The 10,910-nt window shown below is 38.9% G+C and overlaps 1 non-coding gene across 1 annotated transcript; it reads right to left on the bottom strand.

The window, feature by feature from the left end:
- Positions 1 to 7,984: 7,984 nt before the first annotated feature.
- Positions 7,985 to 8,057, bottom strand: TRNAT-GGU (transfer RNA threonine (anticodon GGU)). Its single transcript has one exon. It is a non-coding gene; the product is annotated as a tRNA-Thr (tRNA).
- Between the last annotated feature and the right edge of the window lie 2,853 nt (positions 8,058 to 10,910).

The following is a 10,910-nucleotide window of genomic DNA, read 5'->3' as shown; positions in this document are numbered from 1 at the left end:
TTTTAGTCAACCTGCCCAGCCTTTGGTTCTTGCATGACGACGCACCTCCTCACCAGGAACGACATGTGGTGCAATACCTAAACACAGAGTTCCCTGAGCGTTGGATTGGGAAGAATGGTCCAGTGCGATGGCCTCCTAGGTCCCCAGATTTCACACCGCTGGACTTTTACTTGTGGGGATTCGTCAAGGAGGAAGTATACAAGATGCTAGTCACTAGCGAAGACGACTTGCGCCAGAGAATCATTGCAGCGTTCCAACTCGTCACTACAGATATGGTGGTTCGTTCCAGTATACGCTTGATCGTGTACGGATTTGTATAGCAGTGAACGGTGGCATTATTGAACCGTATTTGTAAAAAAAACTTTCTGTAATTCTTTATTATAATAATTGCACTTGTTCTAACACTTAATTTGTTAAAGTAAAACAATGATTTGGCTCGAAACATGTTCATTTTTCACAGACAATCATTACAATAACTTGAGGCGTAAAAACATTTGGTAAGTACCAACTTGTTATTTTTCATGACCTATTATTTCAGTGACAAAATGTACGATTTTGACTATACCACCTCCAATAAATGCTATACAACTTACTCTTTGAAACTTTTCGTCTACTACCTAGCGTTCAAAACTACAAATTCTAAAACCGTGAAAAATTTCACGATTATTCTGAAATTCACAAATAACAACGATCTCCACATACTGAAAATTGCACATTTCTAGAAGGTATAGTTTTTGAGAAAAATGCCTGGGCCTATCAAATGAAGACAACCTGTATATCAATACCATCAAAACATTATGTTCCTTCCAACAAATTAAAAGAAATGTGTAATTCTTAATATACTGCTATTATATTATATTATATTCACTTCAGACCATACTATATACGCAGATTTATCGCTTTTTCACACGTGTGTTTTGAGCATTAACCCCTAAACTAGGCAAGATTAAGTTATTAAGCCGCGTTCACAAAGACATTTTGTTGAGGAGAATTCTAAAGTAAAAAGGGGAAGAGCATTCCGCTTTCGTCGGGGTGATCCGACTTCAGCCTTTCTCGTTCTTTTTCTGCACAAGGTCAGCAGTTCACAAAGACTTCCTTTACTCGCGCTAACAGTTACACAGTTTTATTTTTAGCAGCCATAGCGCACCGAAACCACAAGGTAAATAAAGTCTTTCGTTCCCTCGGGCCTCGGACTCCACTCTCTCTCCAGAAAACCTGTGTTTGTGTATCACATGATCGACACGATGTTATAACCGCTTCTCTATTGGCCAAAACTGGCACGTGATTTTCAGCCGAAGGTCGAAATATCAAACTGGAGTAGATACGGGTTGACCGCCGATTTCCCTCTCGTCTTGAGAAGCTTTCTCTCCCCTTTTGACTTTCGGCGGGTTTGTGAACCGCCGATTTCTAACTTCGTCTTCTACCTTTCGCTTTCAACTTAAGCTTATTACCATTTTTAACGTCTTTGTGAACGCGGCTTTAAGCTCGTTTTTACACATTTTATTTATAAAAGCAGAAATAAATTGTTTTGATAAACATGGCCTAAACAAATTGTTTCCCCCTCGAGAACAAAAGCTACTATGCTAAGAATTTCGCTTCTACCAGTTAGCCTAACTGACGTGCGAAGTCGCTACGGTCTTGGTGGCCATCTCTTATTTTGTTCCAGAAACACAAAAACCACAGACCTCCGTCTTAATCGGAGCGCAGCGTAAACGTTATCGAATTAAGGCTGTTACCCCAAGACATGTAGCAATTTACGTTAAACTAGAATAATTGAGCAATCGATCTAGCTCCGATTTAATTTATTTGTTTACATTCAATATCAGATGAACGTAGGTATAGTCATTGAATTGGGAATATTAATCTAGAGGTCCAATCAAAACGTCGGATTTCTGTATTTCGCGAAACAAGTTTAAAAAAATAAGAATACTGCCGTCTGCTCCCAAATGACGAGAAAACTTTATCATTCTACCCATGGCGCCGTCTATTTTTCAATGGTTCGTTCAAATAAGAAGCGTTTTCCGGCAAAAACATATTTTTTAAATAATGGATGGCGCCACGGGTCATATGATAACATTTTCTCGTCATTTTAGAGGAGACGACACATTCGTAATTTTCAAAAACTTGTTTCGTGGGGAGCAGATTTGATGGAAGGACCCATGAAAACTTCTGCACGGTCCTGGGGTGTGTCACAACACATTGACGCCCCAGGGACCCAGCCTTCTTAAGCTGCTACTGGCCAAATTATGACTGATAATGAATAGGTTTCGTTTGGAAATAAGGTCGGGGAGAGGGGTAAATTTCGGAGTTTTGAGCCACTGCAAATAAGAAACAAATAATCGGCCCAACTCATTCAAAGACTTAGTGTCCAAATTTGTCACGTAAAATTTAAATTTATTTCTAAAGATCTAAAGTATTTTATTCTGGCAAAAGGCGGTGCCCATCACGCCAGAGGGCTGTACAGTATAGGACCAAAGAGATATTCACACAACAAAGAGATCAGTTTAGAAAAGCGTTTAGTTCGCGGGTGAATTTAGAACGGTCTGCGATGGACTTCAGAAAATCCGGAAGTGTATTCCACTCCCTAAGCGATGCGGGAACGAAAGAGTGGCGGCGGGTCGAAGTCCTCATGAAGGGGAGGACGGAATTAGGTCCGCGCCGATCGCCACGGGGGGACCGCGCCCATCTCGAAATGGAGCGAGAGAGGGGGGACAATGCGCCGTGGGTTTTACGCACAAGAGCGTTGATGGTCACAAAGTGCTTGACACGCCGCCGCGCCGTGAGAGAGGGCCAGTGTACATTCTAGAGAACCCTAGTAATGCTAACGTCCCACGAGTAGCCGATAGAAGTGGCGAAACGAACAGCCTTCCGCTGGACCATTTCAATCTTATGTATTGATGCCGCTGAGTGGGGGGACCATACGGACGAGCAATACACCAAGATAGGAGTCACGTGGGTCTTGACGGCTGAGGATTTCGTGGGGAAAGAGCAATATAAAGATTAGGTAATCTTTTGGTCCATTTTTATTAAATTCTTAACAAAATTTCGTTACAACGCAAAAAGTAGTTCATTGTTACCTTATAATAAAGCTTAGAAAAAAGATAATTATTCAAAACTCCCGCGGAAACTATATCAAAGTTATAATATAGCGCCATCACGTGGAGAACTAACAATAAAACCGGGAAAAAAAATATAATCTCTTCAATTTTTCGAACTTTAGTCATGGACACTGTATCTCTAACCGGACGGGAAAAGCAGCTTAAAAGAGGTACCCCCTCACTGTCCGTTTACGTCCTACTTCGTATTAGCTGTAATAGTCGGCCGTACTCGATTCTCAGGGCCGTCAAGGTCATTTGAAGGAATGTAAACCCCCATTTCAAACGGAACGTTTTGTCGACCACGTGATGAATTATACGGCCTTGACAGCCCGAAACTTTCAAAATTATTGAACCTCCCCCCTTTACAGAGAGACGGTGGTGGCGGCACTTGATTTGTATGGTGGAAGCTACAGCTTTTCCCGTCCGGTTAGAGATACAGTGTCCATGCTTTAGTCCAATCTCGACGGGTCACAAAAACACAAAATAAAAGTATATACGGTCGTTGCCGTCAATAAAGAAGGGATAAGTATTTCTTAATTCTTCGCTGTCAGTCGAACAACTACAGGACGGGGTCCCGGTGTCGGTCAAAAGTTATGCGGTACCTTTGCGGTTTTAATTGGTATGTTCGGTCTTCGGTCAAGAAAAGAGTTAAATTGTGTTTCGCGTTTGGAATGTGAGTGAATGGACTTAAGTTTATGAACAATGCGTGTTTAAGACTGAAAGTGTAAAGTAATTGTGAACTAACTCAAGTCAGCTGTCAAGAGAAACTGTAAGATAAGATTGATTGTTATTATTTTTTGAATTGGAATAACCTAATTATACCCTTGAAATTATCAACTCAACCTGTGAGGCTAATTAAGTAGATTGGAAGTAATTAGTAGCGAACAGCTCTCAGCTGTTAATTAAGATAGAGTTCATAGTTAGGTAGTTAAAATTACTCAGTATAAGTTATGATATATATACTTAAGTGTAAGTGTGATTTGGTTTATTTTTAATCACGATGAACTAAGACAAATCTAGTCTGAGACACTTGATTACCAGTTATGTACAATTACGTAGAAGAGATATATATATTGTTGGGTTATTGATGAAAATTAAATCTAAAACGTTCCATAGACTGTTCTGACTAAAACTAAACAATTATAATTTTGAATAACTCTGGTTGCCATTTTATTTTCAAATCACTCGCCCACAACATTACAGTTCTGGCAATCCCGAATCAAATAAATTTTCGATATAACGGCGACGGGAATTAGTTCTCGTAAATTTATCGCACGGCCTTAGGGAATATTTTAAACGAAATTTCAATAAACTATCGTTTAATTAACATCGGCCCGATTCCGTTTAAAATATAAACCAAAAAGCGAACGGTCGTTATAGCAACCGTGTAGATGACGACGCAGAAATCCGAGGGCCCTTAGCACTTGAGAAACGATCCGTGAGATATGGGAATCCCAAGTAAGCGTGGATGTTGACGGTGACCCCAAGGTATTTGAAGGTCAAGAGCTTCCCCAGCGAGGTGGTAGCTGTAAGCGAAAGTCTTGAAGCCCGGGCGGTGTAGGGAAAGCACCTTGCATTTTTTGGGGTTAAGCTGGAGCTTCCAACGGGCACTCCAAGAGAGAATTTGGTCTAGCTCGCTTTGTAGCGTTAGGTGGTCAGTTGGGGCCCCAATCGCCCTAGACAGGGCAATTAATGCTTATATCTCACATATCATTTAGGTCTTGTTTTGTGGGACAGCCACGAGGTCGTACGAGTTATTTTGTACGCTTGAATTGAGTGATGGTGTCATTTAGTTGTATAATTTTAATTATCGTTCGAACAATTTATCTATTTATATGACTTAATACTTAAATATTGTTATACCAAATCAATACTCTTATTACAAAATTTAAATTTATTTCCTTGTTCAGTAGCTCTTACCTAGATGTCGGCGTTTGAATAAGAAATTATCCAATTATTTATTTTTATTCATATCTGCAAATTATCCAAAAAATATACGAAAAAACCCGATTATTTTTGCATGTTAAATCGTTGTTTATTCGTATAAAATGTTCATAAAAAACAATTATCCCAACTTTTTATGGTTAATCGAAATTTTGCCGGTTAATTTTTTCGTTCCGCTGACCTCACTCTTACCACTACACTCACGTGTGAAAAAAGACGGATAATTTTTTACTTTTATATATTGGTTAGTAGAGGGGATAGGTACAATCGATATACATCGAAGTTATACCGCGCGACTTTATGAAATAGATAGAAAATAATATATTTTTTAAGATTCTGCACCCTGCATTTACTCTGTAGCGTCCACGTCGAGTAGGCGCTTTGCCGCTAATCTATACCCTGCAATCTTTAACCCTCGGTCATCATTTTAGAGTAATGTAAAATTTATTGAAAATTTTCCCACGCCATTTTCATAGTGGATAAAGATTGAATATTAATCAATTGTGGTGAGTATTGTTTTAAATAATTATAATATTATCATGTAAATAGTATTAGGATCTGGTTTGTGGTGAAGGTTTTTTTGTGGGGGGTGGGGCGAAATGCACTTTTCGCCAAGTCAAGTCGAGGGGGGGTACTGGCGCATGCGTTCAGAGTTTCGAGACATGTGTAAGTCTCTATGAGAGATTATCATTAATCGAAAGCCGGGAGTAGTGGCTCACTCCTGTAATCCCAGGCGTCCGGGAGGCAGAGTTTGTGGAAGGCCGTGTGAGGACGACTACCAATCCCCCAACGGGTGGTCGGGATACTTCCGCCACGGGTGTCCCCACCCCTGTCCCCACGTATCCCCCCTTTGGCGTGGCCGTTACACATATATCACCCTGATTAATAAGTTATTGTGTGTGTGCTGGTGTCTTAGGCCTCGGGTCGACACCGATGTTTGTGTATCTAAAAAAAATCATTAATCGAAACCCCTATGCCTTACTTATATAATGCTACTTTAGAGAAAAGGCCATAAAGAATGTATTTATTTATAAACCCATCTCGATCTTTTTCGATGGGCCCCACAGCTAAGGGAAACCTATCGGTCCCTCGTGGGCTCTTTTCAGTGGCGGATAGAAACGTTAAAAATTGTTTCGACATCGACGTTATAAATAAATACATTCTTGGCCGTTCAGTTAAATTTAATCGAATACATCAATGTTTCAATCGGTCTCAAAATGCTTTTGAAACCGCCAAAAATTGTTTAATGTATTTTGCGTTATTCCACAAAGCTATAACAGAAATCCGAGATACAATATAATTAGTTTTAGATTTTTTTCCTTCGAAGAAGCGCATCAAAAGTATCATTCAAGTTATAATTAAGGAAGTATCTTATGGGCTCGAATAATCAAAAAATGGTGAAAACGGTTTCTCCAAATTCTTTAAATTGAATTTTATGAATATCTGAAAAGCACATTTAAATGTTTCTATTTTTACAGTAAATCTCTAAAAGCCACGCCATTTACACATTATTTTATAATTCAACATGGACAACGTTAATAAGTGTTCTCAATGTTGCTATGGTGCTCTCGATATTACCGATTATGTGAAACATTACAAGCTACACAATAACGTTCGGAATCTTGTATACCCATGTTTTTTTCCCACTCTTGGGTTCTCTACTTAAAACTACAACACATTTAAAAGTCCAAAGAACTCAAAAAAAGACCGCTTACTACTATTGATATAAGACAAACGACAGAAAAAGCGAAAAAGACTAGATATGAAAAATAATCAGTTTCATTTTTTAAATGTACAGTTCAAAACTGTAGTTCAACGTTTGAAAATATCCAAAATTACATAAAACATTGTAAACTAGAAACCACCTTTAATGTTAAAACGTCTTTTTCGACTCATCTCCTAAGAAAACACAAAAATCTCATAAAACCTATTACTGACAGTACTTCGATAATCAACATTGATGAATTAAACCAAATAAATCATGACGTAGATGAATTCGTAGACGGTCCAAGCTCCACTAGCACAATCGCTATTATTCCAGATATGAATGTTTCTTATTCGAAACCGAATACGCTGAAAACCTTGGGCTTTTTTACCTTAAACTAGAAACTAAACAAGTTGGCAAGCCAAAATATACCTCTCCTCGGTTGAATTGTCCCTAGTGGTATTAATTTCTCGAGATAACCCTTAAAGATATATCTCCGCAATTTAGAGTTATTTGTTAAAAATATTAACCCATTTCTATCCCGCCCGGTATAAAATTTTAATTATAATTAAAATAATTGAGACGAAACGACCAATTTTAATTTATTCAGAATATCATAAGTTAAGTAGTTACAACAGTAAGTTAGACGTACTATAACAATGCACAATTGAATTAAACCCTTTTACAGAACAAGTTTATCAGTTAAATATAATACGAAGCAAATTTTAATGAAAGAAATATCTACAGAGGCTTTTTGGAATTACTCGCTTACGAAATACTTGCCGCATCTTTAACGCTCATTTTATTTCAACACTCGCCCTTGATGAAGATACCGTAGATATCTGGTAGTGGACGACTCGTTCACTTCCTGTTGACGTTGTGACGCATACCACATGAAAAAGACCAATGCCGTCCAATTTCCAATATCATATAATGACTCGCACACCCAAGAAATCATTGACTGCGTTAGAAATCGTAGATATCCAAATATCCAATTTAAGAATGACTGGATCTGGTTCACATTATTGACGGGATATATTTAACCCGTTGTTGACGGTGCCGTAGCATTTAACGTCAACTAATTTATAACAGGAGCTTGATAGCCTGTAGTCATAACATAGAGATAATTTTAATTTTATTATTACGCAGGAATTAATATAAATCGAAGTTTTTCATTTTAAATCAAGGAATACTTCTGCGTATTGTTCCATACCAGAGTGACTGAGAAAAATCATATCACCTCGGGTAGGAATCGAACCTACGACCTTTGGGTTACCGTCCCAACACCACTACCATTGGACTACCGAGGCCATGAATAATCAGGCCTCGGACATCCAATTTAAGAATGACTCGATCTGGTTCACATTAGTGACGGGATATATTTAACCCGTTGTTGACGGTGCCGTAGCATTTAACGTCAACTAATTTATAACAGGAGCTTGATAGCCTGTAGTCATAACATAGAGATAATTACCTCTCCGAGGGGACAAAGTCCCCTACGAGGGGTTATACAACGACCGTGTCTGTCTGTGGGTGGGTCTGTGGGTGGGTCTGTGGGTGGTTCTGTGGGTGTGTCTGTCTGTCAGGACTGCGAACGCGTTCGCATTTTCGGTGCAAAGTGTAATCACTGCGTACGCAGTTTCTCAAAGGGTTGGCAAAACCACCGTGTGACGGTGAGCGTTAACGGATGCATTTGCGGTTTGGTTTGGATGGTGTTTTTTCGCTCACCGTCGTGACGGTTTGGTGTATTACGGTTTTTGTAATGTTTAGGCGTAGGTTGTGAGTGTTGAATTTGTTGTGTTTGTGTTCTGATGCATGTGCATGTTGAGTCTGTTGTGTTTATATGGGCGTTTTCTCTCCAACTTCTTCTTAATGACTTTGGGACGGACCGAGTGCTGAGTGTAATGCTACCTCTCAACGTCCAATGGCAGGAGTATTCCTTGATTTAAAATGAAAAACTTCGAATTATATTAATTCCTGCGTAATAATAAAATTAAAACAAGTTGGCAAGCCAAAATATACCTCTCCTCGGAAGAATTGTCCCTAGTGGTATTAATTTCTCGAGATAACCCTTAAAGATATATCTCCGCAATTTAGAGTTATTTGTTAAAAATATTAACCCATTTCTATCCCGCCCGGTATAAAATTTTAATTATAATTAAAATAATTGAGACGAAACGACCAATTTTAATTTATTCAGAATATCATAAGTTAAGTAGTTACAACAGTAAGTTAGACGTACTATAACAATGCACAATTGAATTAAACCCTTTTACAGAACAAGTTTATCAGTTAAATATAATACGAAGCAAATTTTAATGAAATATCTACAGAGGCTTTTTGGAATTACTCGCTTACGAAATACTTGCCGCATCTTTAACGCTCATTTTATTTCAACACTCGCCCTTGATGAAGATACCGTAGATATCTGGTAGTGGACGACTCGTTCACTTCCTGTTGACGTTGTGACGCATACCACATGAAAAAGACCAATGCCGTCCAATTTCCAATATCATATAATGACTCGCACACCCAAGAAATCATTGACTGCGTTAGAAATCGTAGATATCCAAATATCCACACCAAATGTATTTACAAGAAGCAAAAACCTTACCATCAACAAAGCACAGAGAGCCACTTGACTAACCGCCAGCTTTTAAAGCAATTAACGTTAAATTATCTCCTTTGAATTAACAGAACTATATATAGGTCGTTAAGAAAGTGGACCACCCACAGGGTCTACCCTTTAACCCTCTAATCTCGGCTGACTGCGCTAAAACAAGATTTAACCTTTAAAAAATACCAGATTAGGCCTTCATAAATTCATTAATAAAAAAAGACTTTATTACCTATTATGCTTACGATGCCTGTCTTAATTTCAGTGAATCTAAGCAGCTATCGGTGGTTCTGTGGTAGAGCGCTCGACTGCCAAGCCGAATGGTGTGGGTTTGAAACCTGGGTGGCGCATTTGTTTTTAATCAATAGAGAAACGCTAAATTAGAATTTCTTCGATGCAATAATTTCAATTTCAATTCTATTTCAATTAAACCAAAATTTCGTACTCTATTAAATACGCTTCCGATAAAGCTGAAGGTCTAATTTTCAATAAGGCGTAACAAGTGTCGGTGGTTCTGTGGTAGAACGTCCGCCTGTCAATCAGGAGGTTTCGGGTTCAAATCCCGCCCGATGCGATCGCAAATTGATACTAAGACGAATACCGTGTACAACTGGTGGAAACCCTGCCATTGGACGTTGAGAGGTAGCATTACACTCAGCATTCGGTCCGTCCCAAAGTCATTAAGAAGAAGTTGGAGAGAAAACGCCCATATAAACACAACAGACTCAACATGCACAACCATCGGAACACAAACACAACAAATTCAACACTCACAACCTACGCATAAACATTACAAAAACGTAATACACCAAACCGTCACGACGGTGAGCGAAAAAACACCATCCAAACCAAACCGCAAATGCATCCGTTAACGCTCACCGTCACACGGTGGTTTTGCCAACCCTTTGAGAAACTGCGTACGCAGTGATTACACTTTGCACCGAAAATGCGAACGCGTTCGCAGTCCTGACAGACAGACAGACCCACCCACAGACCCACCCACAGACCCACCCACAGACCCACAGACAGACACGGTCGTTGTATAACCCCTCCTAGGGGACTTTGTCCCCTCGGAGAGGTAATAAAAAAAATATACCCGTTAGTACTATTCAAGCGATAGTCGAAGAGTTTCGCACAATGAAGGAAATTGAAAGTGAGATTTTAGAGGAAAAATTAAAAACAAAGGAACCTGGGGTTCCGCGGAAGGGTAACAGGGGTTCCGAGAATTCACATCGTGGCCATCTTTGGTCGTGGCAACAGTCTTCTAAGATAAGTAAAAAAAAATGAGTTTGGGTTCCACAAGTATTAGCAGCATAATTTAGGGTTCCATAGCAAAAAGAAATTGGGAACCGCTGCCTTAGTTACACCACCCCCTAGTAATCAATTATTTCGTTACGTGATTATGTTATGGAAGTTTGGCTTTCATATTCGGATTCAGCACTACGTATACAATTGAAACGTATAATTTTATTAGATACCAAAATAATTTACAAAAACAAATTATAAAAACTAAAAATTAGAAATAGCTAAAATATTTTAAATTATA

This window comes from Leiobunum rupestre, chromosome 2, assembly GCF_980474605.1.
Source record: "Leiobunum rupestre chromosome 2, qqLeiRupe1.1.hap1, whole genome shotgun sequence".
Lineage (NCBI taxonomy): Eukaryota > Metazoa > Arthropoda > Arachnida > Opiliones > Sclerosomatidae > Leiobunum > Leiobunum rupestre.
Note: the sequence above shows the minus strand (reverse complement) of the source record. Positions and strands in the feature narration are given on the sequence as shown.